The sequence below is a fragment of the Ammodytes marinus genome (genome assembly GCF_949987685.1).
Source record: "Ammodytes marinus genome assembly, chromosome: 2".
Taxonomy (NCBI): Eukaryota; Metazoa; Chordata; class Actinopteri; order Uranoscopiformes; family Ammodytidae; genus Ammodytes; species Ammodytes marinus.
The window spans coordinates 35987353-35995354 of NC_137231.1; positions in this window are offsets into that span (position 1 = coordinate 35987353).

Consider the following 8002-nt stretch of genomic DNA (forward strand, 5'->3'; position numbering starts at 1 on the left):
AAGTGTCCATCGCTCCACACTCAAGTTTTAGACCGTTTTGAGTGCACGACAGAGGAACTTACAGTGCACTTCATTTTGGCACACTCTCCGGTTTTGCGCAAAGTGCACTCAAAAAAGTAAGTGTAAGTACAGAAGTGCGCGATTTCAGACACAGCCTCTGAGGCACGATTCTCAATATTTTAATTAGATTTGTTACATAGATTCGTTAGCCAGTAGATGTAGCCAACAGGTAACTAAGCCTAGTTATCATCATAAGAGTAGTTAGCTGACAATATAAATGTAAAAAAGTGAAGATTTTGTTGCTAAAAAAGGCCCCCGTCACCTCAGTCGTGTAGAGATGGTTTGCAGCTTCTGACAATGAGGAAAACCACTGACAGCTGTAAAGTCTGTGTGAAGGCTAAAGCAGCTAAAGGAAATGCCGCGACTAACCTGAATGTATCACAGCAAACAGAGTGGGAGCTGTGTGTTGCACTGACAGCTGCTGCACGAGACAACCATAACGTTAGCGCTAAAACTACAACTACAAAGCAGGTTACATTTCACACAGTAACCCATATCACAATAAAAACATTGAGGGACTTTTAAATATGTTTTCCAAAACGTTGTCAGCTACAGTATTTTTATTTATTAATTTATTCAAAGGTGAAGTTAGGTTGGTACTGTATTAATCCCACCAGGGGAATCCATCTTTGTTTGATAAAGAGGAACCTTCTTTACAAAAGGTTAAACATGCTACACATTAATATTAACACTAACTGTGCACAATGTTACAGATACGCTGCATGTGTCCAGCATATAGCCCAAATCAAAATACAAACATTAATAAATCAAGCACTGAAAAAAAAGCTCTCCCCCCCTCCCTCTCTCTCTCTCTCCCTCCCTCTCTCTCTCTCTCCCTCCCTCCCTGCCTCTCTCTCTCTCCCTCGTTCTCTCTCTCCCCCTCCCTCCCTCTCTTTCTCTCCCTCTCTCGCTCCCTTTACCTCCCTCTCTCGCTCCCTTTCCCTCCCTCTCTTTCTCTCCCTCTCTCCCCCTCTCTCTCGCTCCCTTTCCCTCCCTCCCTCTCTCTCCCTCTCTCGCTCCCTTTCCCTCCCTCTCTCGCTCAACTTTAACTACATCATTAACACTCTTATTTTTAAATAAATTAAAGAAAACACATGCTTTATATGACACCACACGTGGATAGACACACCAGTAAATATATTAGCCCATTAGCCATGTATCGGCAGACAACACAGGTCTGTTAATAGCATTAGCCGTATCGTATATTTTTATTTATTAATTTATTAAAGGTGAAGTTAGGTTGGCACTGTATTAATCCCACCAGGGGAACCCATCTTTGTTTGATAAAGAGGAACCTTATTTATAAAAGGTTAAACATGCTACACATTAATATTAACACTAATGTGCACAATGTCAAAGATATAAGCTGCATGTGTCCAGCATATAGCCCAAATCAAAATACAAACATTAATAAATCAAGCACTGAAAAAAAAGCTCTCCCCCCTCCCTCTCTCTCTCTCCCTCTCTCTCTCTCTCCCTGCCTCTCTCTCTCTCCCTCGTTCTCTCTCTCCCCCTCCCTCCCTCCCTCTCTTTCTCTCCCTCTCTCTCGCTCCCTTTCCCTCCCTCCCTCTCTCTCCCTCTCTCGCTCCCTTTCCCTCCCTCTCTCGCTCAACTTTAACTACATCATTAACACTCTTATTTTTAAATACATTAAAGAAAACACATGCTTTATATGACACCACACGTGGATAGACACGCCAGTAAATATCTTAGCCCATTAGCCACGTATCGGCAGACAACACAGGTCTGTAACTGTAAATAGCATTAGCCGTATCGGCAGGTAACACCTGTTACTATAAATAGCCATAGCCCAACTCCGTGAAACTCACCGAAACAATGCAGGAAGCGGTTATCCTCCGGTACACAGGTTGTCTTCCTCTCTTCAGATAATACGTCAAAGGCATTTTACACTTTAGTTTCACTCACGTTTGTAGTTTAACTTGTTTTATAAATCAATTGTCTCTCTTTGTGAATTAATTTCATCTCATGCCGAGTCGAACTTTTCTCTCTCTCATGGAGGCGGGACTTAACTTTACCATCCAATGAGGAGTCTGCATTCCTCCCCATAACCAATCAAACGACTCAATGCGAGACCAACGTTGATTGACAAGCTATTTTAGCAAATAGGAAATAAAATAAAGAATAAAATAATCACATAATGATGTATTATAATGATCTTATCATCAGCGGGGTTATGGGCATTTATTTATTTATTTATGTTAACCCATTTTCGTCACTGGGTTACACTAACAACTAAACAAACAAACACAGAACTAAGGTGCGGGGTAGTGGCAAGGCATCTTCCTATAAAGGTCTATGACAGGGCAGAACACTGAGCTACACTTCATAGTCCAAAGTGAGTTTACTAAAGCAAATAAACAATTAAAGACAAATAACTAAATGTCATCTGAAACAATATAATTAAGGCAAGTAGGTCTGAACTTGATATTTACTGTATGTTGAAGAATTTTAGTTGTGTCCATGTGTCACAGGTTTGAGCCCATCTTGTCTCCCTGTGTGCTGTCTGTCTGACTGCAGTGTGTATGTCTGTCTGTCTGTCTGTCTGTCTGTCTGTCTGTCTGTCTGTCTGTCAGTCATTCAGTCAGTCTGTCTGTGTTTTGTCTGTTTGACTTCAGTGTGTCTGTCTATCTGTCTGACTCCCTGTGTGTCTTATCTGTCTGTCTGACTGCAATGTCTATCTGTCTGTCTGTCTGTCTGCTGTCTATCTGTCTGTCTGTCTGCAGTGTTGTGTGGTTGAGTCTCAGTTCATTGTTGATGCAGCAGCACCACCTTCTGTCCAAACCAACAAACTACAAGCTGAAGTCAGAGCTGCTGAGAGGAGGAAGAGGAGGACGCTCACACTCAACATGCTTTAGTTTAAAGGTGTAGTCAGTGATTCTGGAGAACGCTTGTTGTCTAAATCACTTTTTATCTAAATCAGTGAATATCTCCTCATGATCCACTACCTGTCTGTACTGTGTGTGGGCAGTGTTAATACACAACATAGGCTCTGTAAACGGGCACGTTGCTAGCTACAGTGGGCCCCTTTTGTTTAATAAAACCCTTTGTGTACATACCAGTTTACAGAGCCTAGGCTGTGTATTATCACCAGTTATTTTTAGTGCACACACGGTACGGACAGGTAGCAGATCATGAGGAGATATTCACTGAATATGTTGATTAAAAAAAATCCCGAAAACATGTCAAACATAATGTAAAATAGATCCTTGAATTACTATTGTTTAAAATCTTGCTTGTTTGCTTTTCCACTAGAATGCCTGAGAAGGGAATGTTTAATAATGTATGACGTTAAATTTGCAAATATAACACATGGCTTAAGATAAATGCCAAAATAAATTATGGAAATCGGGTCAAATATCATGGAAAAGTAATTGGAAAATGTAGTGGTAAAAATGTGTGGGAATCATATAAGTGTGTGTTCACATGTGGCTGCCTGTGTATGCGTTGGTGAATACAGTTGAACTCAGATGTTTATGATGTAATTATGGGACAGTTATTTTGTGTCTGTAGCAACATGTCTGCTCCACTTTTCTCTTCACTATGTGTGTGAACGAGCTGTCAGGTGAACCTAGTGTTTCACCTTTGAACATTTATTACAGACTCCACACAACACAAACATGCACTTACCTCTAACCACAGTGCACGTCAGGACAAGCACTGAGGGACAAATCCACTAAAGCATTTGTTGTCAGACTTTTTACACCGTGAACTTTACAGAATGTATTTATTGAATATATTAATTATTTCATCTTATCTTGTTTTATTATTTTGTTCTTATTGCACCGTGGGTCGGAGAGAAACAAGATTTTGATTTCTCTGTCTGGAACATTTTGTAGAAATTGACAATGAAGTGACTTTGACTTGACCTCCTTCAAAATGTATCAGGCTTTCTCCCAGTACCACTGTTATGACCGAGATTAAAGGTGGAGTCAGTGATTCTGGAGAACGTTTGTTGTTAAAATCAGTTGATATCTCCTCATGATCCGCTACCTGTCTGTACTGTGTAGCAGTGTAAATTCCTTCGTGATTTTCTCTACTTATGACATCTATTGCAGTATGTCCGTCCTGGGAGAGGGATCCCTTACTCTGTCAACTCTCCCTGAGATTTCTCAATTTTTTTAATCCCGGTAAAGGGTTTTTTACTGGGAGTTTTTTCTCAGCCGAGCTAAGGGTGTAAGGGCAGAGGGTGTCATATGTTATGGAATGTAAAGCCCACTGAGGCAAATGTCTATTTGTGATATTGGGCTATACAAATAAAAAATATTTGATTTGATTTTGATTTGTGTGTGCTGAAGAAAAAATCTGGTGTTAATACACAGCCTAGACTCTGTAAACTGGTATGTAAACACATGATATGAAAAACAAGACCAGTTTCCAGAGGTGTGTATTAAAACCATATTTTGATACTTCTTCTTGGTCTTCCAACAGGTGCATTTCTCCAGGACGCCCACTATGTATAAAAACGTGTAAGGCCTTTAAGTTTGTCCGTTCTGTGCTACTGTACAAACATGACATGGCGGCCTCAGCGCCCCGCTGATCCTGTTCAGACCATAGATAGTATAAATAATGGATAGAGCAGCATGGCCGACCTCAGTTCACCGAGGAGTATCCCTTCTTTCTTGGCGTGTGCGCGCCGCCATCTTGCCTGAGTTTGACTCCGCCTCACTTCCTCGTACCAAAAAAGGGCATGTAGTGACATTGGGGGGAGGGAGATAGTCCCATCTAGCCGAAGTACTGTGACGTACACCCTGTTAGCAACATCAGCACGAGCCAGGAGCTAGGCTAACAGCACTCGCTCTACTAGTTAGCCTACCAGTAGACGAGCTCAGCCTCAGTCACGTCACATAATTCCCTGCCTCCAGTTTGGTCCAACAACCCCAACAGAGCTGAACATATTCTTAATATCACCTCCGAGCACCTGAGAGAGGGCATTAAAACGCTCATAGCTGAAACAAATGTCTCCTAGTGTTGACTAAGGGCTAAACAAGCTGATCTCAATGTATTTGTAATAATATTAATTTTATTTTGGTCTACAGACTGAAAATGTTATCAACAGTAATACATGACAAGGGAGGACACATACAATCTATAAACAGATGAGAACACTCATTTAATAGCCTATAATTTTGAATATAAATACATAGGCCTATATTACATAAAATATTTAGAGCAGGTTTTTATGTTAAGGTGCAACAATTGAATAAAATTATTAAATACACTTAGTGGCTGCAGTAATGTTTTGGGTGGAAGAGGGGACCACAGTAGCTCATGATAGTACCGTTTTTACCATGTCCATGATTTGTTGTTGTAACTGCTCAAATACAAAATAAAATATCAGTTTTTTTTATAGTCCAATATCACAAATAACCATTTGCTACAGTGGGCTTTAGCCCATCGGTGGTCTAAAGAGTAGCTGAAAACCATATATGAATAAGGGTAGATTCCATATCACACATTTAAAAAAATCCCAGCAAAGACTTGCTCAAGAAGTTCAGAGTAAGGTCCCATCTTCTGCTCCGCTTCTGCCATCGTTGAAAGCATCCTCACCTCATCCATCAGTCTGATTTGCCAGTCTTGACTCACTCTCCTGGAAGAAATTACAGCGCATCAACAGAGCATCCAAAATTATTGGCACCCCCCTACCATCCCTTGAATTACTATCCCGCAAACTGTTACACACTACACAGAGCCCGCAAGATCATCTCTGATCCCACTCACCCTGCACACTATGCCTTCCAGCTACTTCTGTGAGGTGTTAGAGGACAATTGCCTCCAAAACAACTCGGTTCAAAAACAGTCCCACTGCAAGTAACATTCTAAAATCTGAAGGCTGACGATTAAGCATGGCCCTTTTGTATTATGTAATGTGCCTGTCTGTATCTATGTTTAATGTTCAATGTAAAGTTGTAACCTGTACCAAGGAGCTGTACTGAAAACAAATTCCACCAGCCTGGCTGTGTGGTCATTAAAAGTATTGTCGTGTGGTAACCGAATCTTCCCCATGCTGACTAAGACAAAGGCGAGGCTGAACAATTCATCAGTTGTTTCAGTTTATTTCAGAAGAGATTCCATCAGACAATACAGAGGACTTGGTGATAGCATGAGCATGGAGGGCTTCCCCCAAAGCTGCTAGTATACGCCTGTGCACAGTCTTATATCAAAACCCTTGGCATGCTGGTACTCCTAAAATAGGCATATGGTTTCATATCACAGGACCCAGCATGGATGAAGTTAATCAATTAACAGGTTGTTTTCGTCTCTCACAGTGACCTCTAACATTTAAAGGCCTTTGCTCAGCAAACTCTGATTTTAACCATTCAAATCTATCACATAGCCCTCCTTTAAAAGAAACTTCTTTTACCAAAACGAGGTGGAAACATAGAAATTTGAATGAGAGTAACCCAAAACAAACACTGAAACACTCTTTAAGAGTTATGTAGAATACAATGCATAGTTAAAGGCATTACTGCAGTACACTACATTTTATTAAGACCAACAATACGAATGCACCAAATCCCCAACGATAAATGAAATTGAGAAATTGCGCCAAGAAAAACAATTCCCTTTCTCCTGAGGTCAACCACCCCCCAATACAGTGCACAGGAGTCACGTGGAGGAGAAACTGCTTGCACAGTTCAGTGTTAGACGACCCAGTTTGGCTGTCAGCGGCCACTGACGTCACAGCCGCATATCTCCGTGACATCAGGCTGACCGCCGGGTGGGGGCGAACTTCACTCTCTCTTGGACAGCAGCCTCTCACCAGTGGTGACGAAATCCCTCGCTTGGCACGGACGGTAGCAAGGCCCTCCTTTTCACCCATGGAATGAAAGGCCAATAGTCTATTTTTTGATGGTAGTGGACCAACATGACCCGGGAAACCCTCTGCTGCAGTTTGTGGTTCCCAAATCAGATCTCAGATGACAGCGTTGTTACTGACAAGAGTATTGCAGCAACACAACAGCCAGTATAGCATGATGTTGTTGGTTCCTAAACTTGTGGCAACTGTTTTTAGAAACTGTAGTCATACAGTTCAGGAACAGCCCACTTTCTTTTCTTTTTCTTTGTCTTTTTCTTCTTCTTCAGAGGGTACATAAACACATAGCGACGTACCAGCATGATGCAGTCCAGCCATTTCCTCCCAAAGTCTCAGTCAATGAAAACTGCACAAGGTCCTTTTTTGTATAACAACTGGAACAGTCTTTTGGAACGGCCAAAGCTCCTCAGATGTTCCAAGTTTATTTCAGAAGAGATTCCATCAGACAATACAGAGGACTTGGTGATATCATGAGCATGGAGGGCTTCCCCCAAAGCTGCTAGTATACGCCTGTGCGCAGTCTTATATCAAAACCCTTGGCATGCTGGTACTCCTAAAATAGGCATATGGTTTCATATCACAGGACCCAGCACGGATGAAGTTAATCAATTAACAGGTTGTTTTCGTCTCTCACAGTGACCTCTAACATTTAAAGGCCTTTGCTCAGCAAACTCTGATTTTAACCATTCAAATCTACCACACTACTCTAGTTTCAACTTACAAACACTCCTGTGAGCCAATGTAGAAATCTTCTGATATACTAGTTCTATTGATTATTGGTTTCGCAAATGTTATATCTGTCACACCCAGTGCCGGAGAAAGTAATTTGGGGCTGAGAAGGGTTACAATGGCATCATCCATGCCTCAAGTCTTTCCACAATATCAAGTGATAAGTTGAAGATGTATTTAGTTATTTATTCTATAGTACTTCTTCTTCTTCTTGGTCTACCAACAGGTGCATTTCCCCAGGACGCCCACTATATATAAAAACGTGTAAGGCCGTTAAGTTTGTCCGTTCTGGGCTACTGTAGAAACATTGCGGTGCAACATGGCGGCCTCAGCACCCCGCTCCTATGTAGATATTAAAGGCTCATTCTAAGGAAGTTA